This window comes from Chiloscyllium punctatum, chromosome 20 (assembly GCF_047496795.1).
Source record: "Chiloscyllium punctatum isolate Juve2018m chromosome 20, sChiPun1.3, whole genome shotgun sequence".
In the NCBI taxonomy this organism is placed as follows: Eukaryota; Metazoa; Chordata; class Chondrichthyes; order Orectolobiformes; family Hemiscylliidae; genus Chiloscyllium; species Chiloscyllium punctatum.
The window spans coordinates 61042002-61056988 of record NC_092758.1 but is presented as its reverse complement, the minus strand read 5'-3'; the positions used below and the strand labels follow the sequence as shown (position 1 = coordinate 61056988).

Genomic DNA, 14987 nt, shown 5'->3' with positions numbered 1-14987 from the left:
AAAATAGGTGGGAACATAACTGGTGAAGATGACAGAGTCTGCAGAGGGGATAGACTGTTTAAGCAAGTAAGCAAAATCTTGGCAAGTGGAATACAATGTTGGAAAATCTATCGTTATACACTTTGGCAGAAAGAAGAGAGGAGATGGATATTACATAAATGGAGAAAGATTGCAGAAATATGCAGCAAATAGAAATTTTGGAGTCCTATTGAATAAATCACAAAAAGAGAACATATAAATTCAGCAGGTAATAAGGATAACAATGGGAACAATGGCCTTTATTTCAAAAGAAAATAGAATATCAAAGTAGGGAGATCTTGCTGAAACTATACACAAAACTAGCTCGGTTATGGTCCAATATTGTGAACACTTTTGGTCCTATTATCTATAGAAAGATATACTAGCATTGAAAAAGTCCAGGGAAAGTTCACTAAATTGACCACAATATATAGAGGGATTTTCTTATGAGAAGGCGTTGAGTAGGCTGTGCCTGTACTCATTGATGTTTTAAAGAATTAGAGGCTACTTTATTGAAACAGACAAGATTATCGGGGGCTTTTTCCAGTGTGGAAGCTGGAGGGTTATTTATTCTTGTGAGACAGTCTAGGATCAGAGAGCAGAATCTCAGATTAAGGGGTTGCCTGGTTAGGACATAGATGAGGAGGATTTACCTTTCCTGAAAGGGCAGTAAATTTGTGGAATTCTTTACCACAGAAGGTTATAGTGGCTGGATCATTAATTATACTCAAGGCTGAGATAGACTCTTATTCAGTAAAGGAATTAAAGGTTATGGGGAAACGTCAGAAAAATAGTGCTGAGGATGATAAGATCAGCAGTGTTCCCACTCAATGTCAATGAACCTCTTTTCATACTTCTGCGTGTACATTTAATGGCCTCAAATACTTGTGATGAAAGAAGATCTCCAAATTGAGGAAATCTGAAAAAAGTTTTTTGCAGTTATCCAGTAGTTTCATTAAAATCTAAATTTCTACAAAAATGTAGGTTGCAACTCACTATCAGAATTATTTTCAAACATTCTATGCATCTACAATATTTTCTGTTTTCATCTAATCTAAATGTTGCCTAATTACAACTTCATATGGGTAGTAAGACATCTGTCTGTAACAAAGGATAAACAATGCTGACACTACAGGGTTAGAAATGTATGTGGCATGGCAGACTCACAAATATTGACATCACTGGTTTTGTCAGTTACAAGATCCCATCTTGGCACCAGCAATGTCCAATGGGATGGAGAAGGATAATTTGTGTGGTCATTTCTGCCTCCCCATTGAAACCAATTAAAGTACATTTGATAATTGAAACAAAATATACAATGCGGGGATAGACAGATATTTAATCAGCAAGGAGATCAAAGGTTATGGTAAAAGACAGGAAAGTGGAGTTGAGGATTATCAGTTCAGCTGATCTCATTGAATGGGAGAGCTGACTCAATGGGCTGAATGGCCTACGTCTGCTTATACATGTGATGCTCTTATGGTCTTATTGCCTTTTTGGTAGATGGTGAGTGGCTTGCAGGGGATGTTGCAGATGGTAGTATTCCCACATATATGCTACTCTTGTCCTTCCAGATGGAAGTGATCATGGGTTTGGAAGGCACTGTCTAAGGATTTTGGCTGAAACTCTGCAGTACATCTTAGTGTTGGAGGTGGATGTTTGTGGATGTGTTGCCGATCAAGCAGAATGCTTTGTCCTGAATAGAGTCAAATTTGTTGAATATTGCTGGAGATACACCCATCCAGGCAAGTGTGGAGTATTCCATCACGCTCCTGTCTTGTGCCTTGTAGATGGTGATCAGGTTTTGGGGAGTAAGAAGGTGAGTTGCTCACTTCAATATTCCTAGCCTCCAGCCTGTTTTTGTAGCCACTGCAATTATATGTTATAGAACATAGAACATAGAAGAATACAGCGCAGTACAGGCCCTTCAGCCCTCGATGTTGCGCCGATCAAAGCCCACCTAACCTACACTAACCCACTATCCTCCATATACCTATCCAATGCCCGCTTAAATACCCATAAAGAGGGAGAGTCCACTACTGCTACTGGCAGGGCATTCCATGAACTTACGACTCGCTGAGTGAAGAACCTACCCCTAACATCAGTCCTATATCTACCCCCCCTTAATTTAAAGCTATGCCCCCAATGTTCTATTGAGTTTCAGGTCAGTGGTAACCTCTAGGATGTTGATAATGGGGGATTTAGCAATGTTAACACAATTGAATGTCAAGGGCTGGTGGTTAGATTGTCTTATATGGGAGATGATGATTGTCTAGCATTTGTGTGGCAAGAATTAAACTTGTTAACCATGAGCCCAAGACTGGATGTTGTCCAGTTTGGACTCTGAAGAGTCATGAATGGATGAAAGCCCCACTTCTAACCTTATGATGGAGGGAAGGTCATTGATGAAACAGCTGAAGATAGTTGGGCCCAGGTTCTCTGAGGAACTCCTGCAGAGGTGCCCTGGAGCTGAGAAGACTGACCTCCAATAACAAAAAACATCTTCCTATGTGTCAGGTCTTACTCCAATCAGCAGAAATTTTGCTCCCTGATACCTTTGATTCCAACTTTTGCAAAGGTCCATGACACCATATTCAATTGAATGCAGCCTTGATGTCAAAGGAGTCAATCTCAGTTTACCTCTGGAATTCAGCTCTTTTTTCCATGTTTGAACAAAGGCTGGAATAAGGTCAGGAGCTGAGGGCCGTAATGAAATCCAACTGGGCACCATTGAGCAGGTTATTGTTGAGCAAGTACTTCTTGATAACACTATTTATAACACCTTCGATCACTTCACTGACGATCAAGAGCAGACTGATAGGGCAGTGATTGGCCAGGTTGGGCTTTGTATACAGGACATATCATACAATTTTCCACATTGTTGGGAAGATGCCAATGTTGTAACTGCACTGGACCAGCTTGGTTAAGGATATGGAAAGTTCTGGAGCACAGATCTTCTATTGCTTGCACATTGTCAAGGTCCATAGCCTTTGCAGTTTTCAGTGCATCAAACCATTGCTTGCTATCATGTGGAGTGAATCAAATTGGTTGAACTCTGGTATCTGTAATGCTAGGGACCACCGGAGAAGTCCAAGATGGATCATCCACTCAGCACTTTCTGGGTGAAGATTGTTGAAAATGCTTCAGCTTTATCTTTTGCACCAATGTGCTGCCCAACACCCCCATCAGCACCACTGGGGATATTTGTGAAACAACTCTTGTGAGTTGTTTAATCATCCATGACTGGTTGTGGCAGGATTGCAGAACTTAGATCAGATCAGTTGGTTGTGAAATTGCTTAGCGCTGTCTACACTTGCCGCTTGCGCTGTTCGGCATACAACTGTTCGCTGTTCGCTGTTCGGTCTCTTTTGGTGGCTTCATCAAGTTGACACCTCAGCTTCATGTATGCCTGGTGCTGCTCTGGCTTGCCCTTCTGCACTCGCCATTGAACCAGGGTTGATTCCCTGGTTTAATGATAATGGTAGATTGGGGATATGCAAGGCCACAAAGTTCCAGATTGTGCTGGAGTACAGTTCTGCTGCTGCTGATGGCCCACAGTGCTTCATGGATGCTGAGTCTTGAGTTGCTGGACCTGTTTGAACTCTCTCCCATTTAACATGGTCATTGTGCCACACAACAGGATGGAGGGTATTCTCAATGCGAAAATGGGACTTCATCTCCAAAAGGAGAAAGTGAAGACTGCAGATGCTGGAGATCAGAGTCGAGAGTGTGGTGCTGGAAAAGCACAGCAGGTCAGGCAGCATCTGAGGAGTAGGAGAATCGATGTTTCGGGCATCAGACCTTCATCAGGAATTTGATGAAGGGCTTATGTCCGAAATGTCGATTCTCCTGCTCCTCGGATGCTGCCTGGCTTGCTGACCTTCATCTCCAAAAGGCCAGTGTGGTGGTCTTACAGTTATGGACAGATACATCTGCAGCTGGCAGATTGGTCAGGATAAGGCCAGGTATGTCTTTGGTTGGTTCCCTCACCATCTGCTGCAGACCCAATATAGCAAATAATTCCTCTAGGACCCAACCAGCTCGATCAGTTGTGCTGTTGTTGGTGGTGTATGTTGAAGATCCCCCAGCCTTGGTACGTTTTCACCACATTAGACCATGTCAACCCGGACCAAAGCCTCTACCTGGGACAGCAGTGCCTCAGTGACCTGGATAAGTGGCCAGCAATGTAGGAGGAAGGTCAATTCCTCACACCACCAGCATAACTGTCACCACCTTTTCTCCAATACCATACACTCACTCCATCTGTACTGCTGCATTCACCTTGCAACAAGGCTCAACCCCTATCTTTCAATATTTCCTGCAATGTCTTAACCACAAACCTTGACACCACTAACCCTTCTGGTTCACTATGCTGTTTAATCACTTTCACTCAAGAGAAGTCTTTACCTGCACCAATGGTAACTGCCTGTGCATTCCACTGATGTCTCCCATCATAGCTGACTTGCTTTCTTTCCAGAAGCCTCCGAGGTGAGCTCAGATGTTATGGTGACCTCAGTAGTCATGTGGTAATGTTCTGCAGGTCAGAGCATTCCGATCTGTAACCTTACCATTATGTGCAATGAATCAAAACATAGTTTAACAATTACTATGAAGTCTGGCCTGAGCTTATATAAATACTCGAAGAACCCATATGAGAACACAATGACTTTCTCATGTGCTGCTGACTTCGTTGTGAAGATAGGACACAATTTTATAAAGTTTTAAACTTATGACTATTCAAGGCATGCAAATAAATTATAAAGGGACTCATAGGATCAAGAAATGGCTGACATACTGCAAACATGTAGCTGACTTCATCTCTGCATCTCCATCCACCGTTAAACAGTTGAGATTTCGCATCACCATGCTCTCCACATTTCCAAAGCTTGCTTACTCCACAAAGACCCCTTCAATATCAGAATCATTGGGTGGAATATTAGAGTTTTGAGTGACATGGGCTATGGTGATATTTGCCAAAAGACCAACATCTGCACCACAACTAAAAGGCAACTATGCACCTGGTGGAGCACTACCAAGCAGGAAGTTGCCCTACTCAGTCAAGGACAGAAACTGAATATGTTGGAGGAGAAGATGGTGCCACAGTTCTCTGACAGGGACCTGGAATACTGATTGATGGGGTGGTGCAAAGTAAAGGAGTCCTCTCCTGTAGGATGAATAGAGGAGGTTATGACACCAGACCCTGATAGCCTGGTCCAAAGTCAGTACTGGGTCAGTGTCATCTCAATGGTATGGAGTAATGGCTAGCAGAAGAAGGCTGGGATATACCTGCCAAGACATCTCTGTCTCACCAACTGAGTAATACCATTCTTCACTCCACTGCAACTCTCACCATAACCATTCAGTGTCATTCATTACAGATCACTTCTAACCACTGGTTGTGATGCTTTCACTCTCTGTTGTCTTCAAGATCAGGTGGCACAACCACCACTACCACTGCAGGGAAATGGCCAGTTATGCTGGAAACCACCTCCTTGACCTCTGAGGATGGGAGTACAGATGTCACAGAGGAAGCATCAGCAGGGCTGCCTGTGGCCCACCCACCAGTAAAGATAATGACACATTGGAGGCCAGTGCCCAGATGGTAAGAGATTAGGAACCTTACAGGTTAGGTCCTGTCCTGTCTGTATGTAACATTGTTTCCCTTTAAAGGGCCTCACATTGGAAGGTATTGCATCCCCTTCCACTTCTACATGTCAGTGAGGCACTGCACATGGAGATTCCCTTTCTGACAGCCCTTCCTGTTAACCTCAGAGACTTTACACACTCAGGTCGCCACCCATTCTGTCCACTGACCATGGTTCTGCTCACCTTCCCTTCTCAGCTCCTGACCTATCAGGTGTCCGTACCTATTATGACATTTATTGTCCCTCACCTGTCAGACTGCACATGCCTGTGGACAAAACCCTGCTATCACATGACCACCTTCCCATCCATACATTACCTAGAATCATCTTAATGACACAGTTGGCCCCCCTTCACAATTGGGTAAAAACAATGACTGCAGATGCTGAAAACCAAATACTGGATTAGTGGTGCTGGAAGAGCACAGCAGTTCAGGCAGCATCCAACGAGCAGCGAAATCGACGTTTCGGGCAAAAGCCCTTCATCAGGATTCCTGATGAAGGGCTTTTGCCCGAAACGTCGATTTCGCTGCTCGTTGGATGCTGCCTGAACTGCTGTGCTCTTCCAGCACCACTAATTCAGTATCCCCCTTCACAATTGTCAGCCCAGTCTACGTAACCTGGAGGATGGGCCCAGCTCCTGTCCTTACCAAGCTTTTCATTCTACCACAAATCTCATTGTAACCTACATCACTCCAAACACTATAAAATTCCACCTCATACTCTTTTTCTTCCACAATAAATTAATGCCGTTAACTCTCTGTTAAGCAACAATACAATCCTGCCAAGTACATTTGATCCTATGACTAAGCTAGTCTCAACAAATAATGATGACACATTAATAAAGTGAAACATGTAATGTGAAATGATTACAAGCGAAAGTTAAATTGAAAAGCACCTTTAGCATTATTGTCAATATTAGTGGCAATGGAATTGGTTCAGAAAGTTTGGGCTGAAGCTGAGTTTTACTGTTTAACCAGGAGGCTCTTTAACATTGCCAGCTGGTGATGGGTATCACAACTGAAAAGTTCCCTGCTATAGAACAACACGCCTCCTGAGCTTGACACCGGCATTTTTATTTTAAGTTTAACTTTTTGTGACAAGAATTCGTGTATCGAAATTGCATTTTATGAAGATAGTTTTGAATCAATCTGGTCAGAGATGTTATTACACACCCTTGGAGCAAGTGAGTCTTGAACTTAGGCCTCCTGATGCAGAGGTAGAGACACTAACACGAATCATGAGAGCCCTCAAGTAGACCCATGGAATCTTTTACATCCAACTGTCAATCCAAATGGAGTCTTGGCTTAATGTTTTACCTGACATATCTCCTATGCACTAGTCTAGATTTTTGAACTTCACGTAAGAAATGGGAAAAAGCAAGAAGACAGAAGTGATGCTTTCTTCTCGTAATGTCATCAGCTATTGTATGCTATTGTCAAAATCCCCCATCAATGTATTGTAACAGACATACCTTGGAATGTTTTATTACTTTAAAGATTATATGTAAACTATGAGTTGTTGTATGTGATATCAGATTCAACAATGTCGCTGGTAGCTGAAAGCCACAGGAGATTTTTTTTAAAAACAGTGTGCTGTCAGACTGTTTTTGATCTCCTAATTGGTAAAGGTCATTTTATTGATCTCATTCTTTGAGGTGGAGAGACTGAATAAACATGGACTGAAACAAACTAAACATTTGAATGGAGGCCAATTTTTTTCACCCTGAAACGTTGTTTACACCTAGTGATGTTGGGTTTTGTCAGGTAAGGTATAAACCTGAACCTTTAGTAAAGTGCCCAACCTTGTGATAATTGCTTTAATGTTTTACGTATCTTCCAGTAGAGGGCACTACTCTCCTTTAGTGTGTCTCCAGTTCTCAGAGGAGTGAGACTAGCACAAGGGATATTTAACACTGCGTCTGTTATTATAGTATATTTACCCTTCAAATGAATGTACATTTCAGCTCAGTTTCCTATTACCATGATGACAGCTATTCAGCAGGGCGCAAGGACTGTAATTCCTGAGTTTGACCAGCTCATTTTGGTGCTGGCAAACTTCATTTAAAGGAGTGCTAGGAGGCAGCCTGGCTGTCTACAAGCAGCCTGATCAAAGAACAGAAAAGCATCTGGTTTTACTCTGTTTTCTGTCACAAAGGGGGAAAAAAAATCCCCTACAAGTAAATCATGAAAATGAATACCTGTAGCTGTCCTCCGGCACTAAGGAGGCTGCAGCTATTTTACACATGACCTATTTCCACTTTGGAGGTCATGAGTAATTTGATTTAATCAGCAATTATATTATTAATATTTTCACATTTAAATTATTACTCAACACATTAATAAAGCATTGGAATCAAATTTCCATGCTCAAATTTGCATTACTTAACTCACACTTAATAGTTCAAATTTGCAAATCTGTTGATGCTGATCAAATTATCGCAAGAGGCAAGCAACCCTGCAGGCTTGGGTTCAAGGATAACATCCCATGATCACTGAAGTATATCCAGTCAGCTAAATTGCCTTTGTTGCTAATTCATAATCAAACACAAACATGCAGCATACCCTGCATTTCAAAAAGAGTCTGATTATATTGGACAGAAGCACTAATCCAAATAGGTAGAGGCATAGTCTGTCTATATCGTGCCCACTATTAACTTGCTTTTCAGTTATTCTATATTTATTATTCGAAGCAGGCTTACACTAATCTGAATAAATATGTCATTGTGTAATTTACACAGCTCTTCACAGCCACACCATTTAACAAATTGACCGCACGTTTAAATGTTCCATTTCAGCCTTGTGATTTAAGCAGTAGTCATACATGAAAATCAGTAGGGTGACCCTGGTGTTTAAGCTGGTGCTTGCTGGTTAGGTGACCTCAGGTGTATGACCAGTTGTGGAAGCAATTTGAAGTACTTTCATATCGGAGTCGAAATCACTTACCTCTAATGCCCACATGACAAGTCCTGAGAACGCTCACCACATATCATCCAATGTCTCGAATATACATACAATAGACTGCATAAGGGCCTTTGTGAGGAAAAGTATTGAAGAAGGGTGTATTGGACAAAAGATAACTGAGGACCTGTAGTCATACTCTTCTGTTCACAGTACTTTGTCTGTGATTACAAAGGTGCCTGACCACCAAGCTCAGCTTCTATCACCCAGGCTTATTTCAATCCAGCAGAGGGCTCACTGTCTTATCAGCCCCTAATTCCACAACAAGAAAGCCTTTCGCCAGAGACTACAGAGTTTTTGGTAAAGATTCATCACTTTTGTACCGCAGCGAGTCAGTGACAAGGCAGAATGATCCAATTTTACACAAATGCGTGCTTTACCAATGTCTAGAGTGCCGTCAATGGCACCCACATAAACCTTTTAAGCTCCAAAAGAAAGCACTCACCAGAAAGGTGGAGAATTTCTTCTTTCCTGCAATAGGATGCCCTAAGGCCAACCAGAAAGCAGGCCAATAACAGAGTCACCTAGATTTAAAATGTTAGCTTGCTCTCTCACTATGGATGCTGTCTGACCCGCTGTGATCTCCAGCATTTATTGTTTCCAATAGATTCCAGCACGTGCAGTAATTTGATTTTACCAACATATGAGGTTGGAGTGCTACCTGCATCAGAAGCAATGGATGAGGGTTAATCCAGCAATCCATTCCTCCACCCTTTTTTTAAAGAGACTATTGAACTCTGCCTCTTGTCTCCTTTTTCTTTGCAAAAATACAGATTTCAAGGTGATGTAATGCAGATAATTGACAAGGTAGATGAATCCAGACTACTGCCAGTAATTGTTGGATTAAGATGAGAAGCCAAAGTGTAGATGTTATAAAAAGTTTGTTTTAAACTGCCTTTCTGAATTAAGGTAAAATAGAATAATGAAGAGGGGCATGTGAACTGCTGCTAATTCTCTCTGATGATAAGCTTGTGTGCAGGAGACCCAGGGCCAGTACTATTAAAATCCACATGCCAGGTTCAACATCTGTATAAAAAGATGAAAATAGAGCACTTTGCATGGATAGACTTTCAGTCCATCAGCCAGTCTGATTAAAAATATGCCGAAAAAAGAGGAGAAATGGGTAAAGAGGCAGACGGGAAAACTATTACTGTTGTTGAGAGCAAGGGGGAAACACCCTAGTTACCAGGCAGAATGCTGGTGGAGGCTAGTTCTCTCACTGAAGGTATGGAAACTGGGGAGATTGAAGGTCACTGGAAGATTTGCCCTGACAAGGTCAGGAGAAAGTCTGGAAATTGCTGCTGGAAAACATTTAGAGATTTTCAGAAGACTGATGGAAATAACTTTTGAGGACATAGTACATTAAAGAGTCAAAGAATTATTAAGGTGCACGACTATGTTCCTTGTTAATAACTTTGGATTATATGTTGTTGCTATGAAGCAGAGGTCGACCTCCACCCACCCCCCCCCCCCCCCCCCCACCACCCCCACCACCCCCACCACTCCCACAGTATCTGAAACCGAAACACACAGAGAGATGCACCTCACCTCACCTCATAATCTGTGAAAGAAGTATGAAACGTGGTATGACCTGCCTCTCACCGTTCCCCCCCCCCACCCCCCCAAACCTGTCATGAAGGATTGATTAAATGAAATGAAATCCTTTCACTCACTCTACAATCATCAAGTAACAATTTAGTTATCTAACTCCAAGAGTGAACAAATTGACAGAATTACTAACAAACCGAACAATTCCCCTCTAACTATTAACTAATCCCAAATAAAACAAAATTATAATGTTATGCTGCTCTAATAAATACAATACTTATAGAACAAAACAATAGATTTAGTCACTCAAAATTACAGCCATGGCTTCCAGACTTTTTTGTATCTTGTCCATTGATGTTCTTTCAGAAATGTCTCCTCCATCAGGAATGCCTTTCTCTGTGAATTCTGGTGTCAGGATTATTAGCTAAGAGTGCTGCTGTACCTTTAGTCAGATGATGGTTACTCTGAGAGCTGAGAGAGTCAATCTCTTCAGTTGGCAGTTTGCTCTCTGCCAATTTTCAAATGCCCTCTTCTTTATACCCATGATGACCTATTCATTTCTTAACAATTGGGATCGGTCCTAGGTTGAAAAGTGTGGCACTGGAAAAGCACAGCAGGTCAGGCTGATGAAGGGCTTATACCTGAAATGTCGATTGTCCTGATCCTCGGAAGCTGCCTGACCTGCTGTGCTTTTCCAGTGCCACACTTTTCGACTCTGATCTCCAGCATCTGCAGTCCTCACTTTCTCCTGGTTCTAGGTTCTAGGTCAAAATCATCAGATTTAAATTTACTTGGTCCTTAGTCTCCAAGTCCCTGGTTTAAATTAATTGGCTAAATTTTTAAAATTCTGTTGCTTGGTAAAAATGCTGTTTTGCCTGCTAACAGTATAGCCTTTTGATATAAATGTTTCAAATTGAGCACCTGCAACTGGCAAGCTGCTGCCCACAGATACTGATTTTCAAATTGTCAAGGATAGAAAGAAACATTTTTTAAAGGGACCACACGTTCTTCCCCACTATCACTTTATAAACATCAAATTTAACACCCTATCTTCCAAATCACAAATACTCTACCCAACTTCGAAACATTGTAAAGACTACAGCTCCTGAGGGAGTGAGCCACTATGTGTAATTATGGTGTGGGATTATCAGTCAAATTCAGAAATTAATCAGGAATTTTTTTTTAGATTAGTGTATTAGGTGTGCACTGTGGATTTTAAGCCAATGTTGATTTTAGCTTGTTTGTTACAGTAAAAGGTTTAAAATTTAAAATTATATAGTGCAATTGCTTTACGTTAATCACTCAGAATTCAAATCTTTTTAAAGTTATCAGTTTGCATGGTGATTGTAACAATGGGTACAAGATTAACTTTAAAACATTCTGGAACAGAGATCTGGAGAAATCTCTGTACATAGGGATTTCAAAGACTATGGAATTCACTTAAGTGTCAGCAATTAAAGCAGAAACTGTTTCAACATTTAAGATAAGATTAGACCGATGAAGCAAGGAAAAAGAATTGAAGGAATCTAGGAACAGGGTTGGTAAATGTGACTGGAACCATTTAATTGTGGACATGAACTGATTGAGACAAATAGACTAATTCTGCATTCAATACTTGGTCCAGATCTTCTAATCTACAGATACACAGCGACTGGACATACTGTGGAAGATATGTGTTAAGATTATGTGGACATCCCAATGCACTATCTACCAGGATCTGAACCCTCCAATGGGGAATAACTCAGTTTTTGAAATCTGCTGAAGTTAGACTCAGATACTGCAGTGGATTCTGACTGATTCACCTCAATATTTTGTCAGAAATTGTGAGAGGAATTAAAACCTGGTCTATTTCTTGCTAAATATAAAATTAATGCCCCTTCCAAATCACTGACACTGACCTCCCACTGCATATCTCATAGGCAACCAGTACCACTTTCCCCAACCAGAGTCAACTCACTAACCCAGCACATGTTGAAGCTGAAAGATGACCCCTGACCTCTGACCTCTGACTCAACACCTATCCCAATCATTCCTTGCCTGACAGAAACAACTCTCCAGCCCATGCCAGCGCACCACCTACCTGAGCACCTGCTCCCAAACCAACCTTAACTGCCACCCCAATTCCCACTTTCTGATGACCCCATCAACATTCAGCACCTATCTCCAGCCTGAATCTCCCAGCTCTTTCCAACATGTCCTAACAACCACACCCCTCACCGATTACCTACAGGTACAATCTCCAATTCATAGCATTCTGATCTGGCTCGTAATCACCCAAGTTCCAACAACCCCCAAGGCCACAGCCCTATACCTTGAGCACTCACCCGCCCCCCACATCCTATCCTCCCAGCTGGCCTTGATTCACCTGCCACATAATCTTCTCATCCACCTGGCACCCTACCCCATCTCCCACCTGTCACACTACTCTGTCACCCTCCTGCCATCGTCTTCCTTCAGCAATGTGCCAATTGAAGGGGATTCTAGCTTGTTCTATTCCTTAAATTAACAGTCCAACTTTCAATTTTCAGAATTGGTTGGCTGAGAGAAGGCAGAGAGTGGTTGTAGATGGAAAGTATTCTGCCTGGAGGTCAGTGTTGAGTGGTGTCCCGCAGGACTCTGTTCTTGGGCCTCTGCTTTTTTGTAGTTTCTATAAATGACTTGGATGAGAAGGTTGAGGGGTGGGTTAGTAAATTTGCAGATGACACAAAGGTTGGAGATGCCATTGATAATATCAAGGGTTATTGCAGGCTGCAGTGCAACATAGACAGGATGCAGAGCTGGGCTGAGAAATGGCAGATGGAGTTCAACCTGGATAAATGTGAAGTGATGCATTTTGGAAGGTCAAACCCCAATGCTGAATATAGGATTAAGGACAGGATTCTTGGCAGTGTTGAAGAATAGAAGGATCTTGTTTTTCAAGTATATAGATCCCTCAAAGTTGCCACCCAGGTGGATAGGGTTGTTAAGAAAGCATATGGTATTTTGGATTTCATTAATAGGGGGATTGAGTTTAAGAGCTGCGAGGTTTTGCTGCAGCTCTACAAGTCCCTGGTGAGACCACACTTGGAATATTGTATCCAGTTCTGGTCGTTCTACTAAAGGAAAGATACAGAGGCTTTGGAGAGGGTGCAAAGAAGGTTTACCAGGATGCTGCCTGGACTAGAGGGCTTGCCTTATGAAAAAAGGTTGACTAAGCTCAGACTTTTCTCTCTGAAGAGAAGGAGCAAGAGAGGTGACCTGATCGAGGTGTACAAGGTAATGAGAGGCATAGATACAGCCAATAGCCAGAGACTTTTCCCCAGGGCAGGATTGACTGGCACGAGGGGTCATAATTTTAAGATATTCGGAGAAAGGTATAGCGGGGACGCCAGAGGAAGGTTCGTTACGCAGAAAGTTGTGAATGCATGGAATGCGTTGCCAGTGGTGGTGGAAGCAAAGTCATTAGGACATTTAAATGACCACTGGATATGCACATGGAGAGCAGTGAATTGAGGGGTGTGAAAGTTACGTTAATGCATTTTACATCACAGCATGGTGGCACAGTGGTTAGCACTGTTGCCTGACAGAGCCAGAGACCTGGGTTCAATTCCCACTTCAGGCAACTGTCTGTGTGGAGTTTGCACATTCTCCCCGTGTCTGCGGGGGTTTGCTCCGGTTTCCTCCCACAGTCCAAAAATGTGCAGGTTAGATGAATTAGCCATGGTAAATTGCCCGTAGTGTTAGGTGATGGGGTAAATGTAGGGGAATGGGTCTGGGTGGGTTACGCTTCGGCAGGGTCGGTGTGGACTTGTTGGGCTGAATGGCCTGTTTCCACACTGTAGGTAATCTAATCTAATCAGGATTAATCATGGGCCAAAAGGCTGTTTTGTGCTGTACTTTTCTATGATCTATGTTCTATCTCACCTCATTAATATTCAAATTTGTATGTCACAGAACCCACTGGACAAGGTGGACATTGAGAAATCTCGACATGTAATGATTATTTAATGATACCTGGCAGCTTCAGTGTGCTCTTTTGTCTGAAGGACCTCCACATTGGATATCGAGCAATAAGATCTCAGGACATGTACCATGGGCACCAGCCAATGCACATCTTGTACATGGACATTGGTATCTGATGTGTTAACCTCTAAGAAGCCTCATGACACATCTCTGATCCACTTAAAGGAATCTGCACTTCAAACCGCACCTTGCGTTGCACTGGCAATTATCGTTGTAATGCTGCAACAAGGACATCAGAAGGTCAAGGGACATGCATCCAGGACCAGAATGCCCTTCAGTGCTCTTCATTCAATGTCATAGTGCTCACAACCTCCTCAGCCCGAGCTACTAGGCTCACATAATTTCTGTCTTGCACTGCCATTTTGTGCAGACACAAATCCAGGAAGATTGTCCTGCCCTTCTGAAGAAGGGTCACTTGAACCAAAACGTTAACTCTGATTTCTCTCCACAGATGCTGCCAGAACTGAAAAAGCTGAACTTTTTGAGTAATTTCTATTTTTGTCTCTGCAGTTCTTTCTGTTTTTGGATAGAGCTGGCCTCACTCGAGCCAAGGGAGGTAGCCTTTACTCAGTGGGTCCTATTGCAGTAAGTCAAAGGCAGCCTTTGATACACATCTAGGGACTTGTATTTATTCAGTCAGCCGCTTGTGCCGGTCAGAGTCATGATCGGCTCCGGTCAATAAATGAGGAGCTGAATATCAGTCAGCACACAACTCTTTCTGGCAGTGGTTTATAGTGCATGTTTTCGTTCAATTAACAAGATGGTGCTTTATGGTAAAGGCAGACTAAATGGCTGTTGCAGCATAACACCACACCAG

General features: G+C 42.4%; 1 long non-coding RNA gene across 1 annotated transcript in view; it reads right to left on the bottom strand.

Moving 5' to 3' along the window:
- LOC140491798 (uncharacterized) overlaps positions 1-8951 on the bottom strand; it is a 30230-nt gene extending 21279 nt beyond the window's left edge. Inside the window, exon 1 of the long non-coding RNA XR_011963429.1 lies at positions 8606-8951. This is a non-coding gene — a long non-coding RNA (uncharacterized lncRNA). The remainder of the gene's footprint in view (positions 1-8605) is intronic.
- Positions 8952-14987: the final 6036 nt, after the last annotated feature.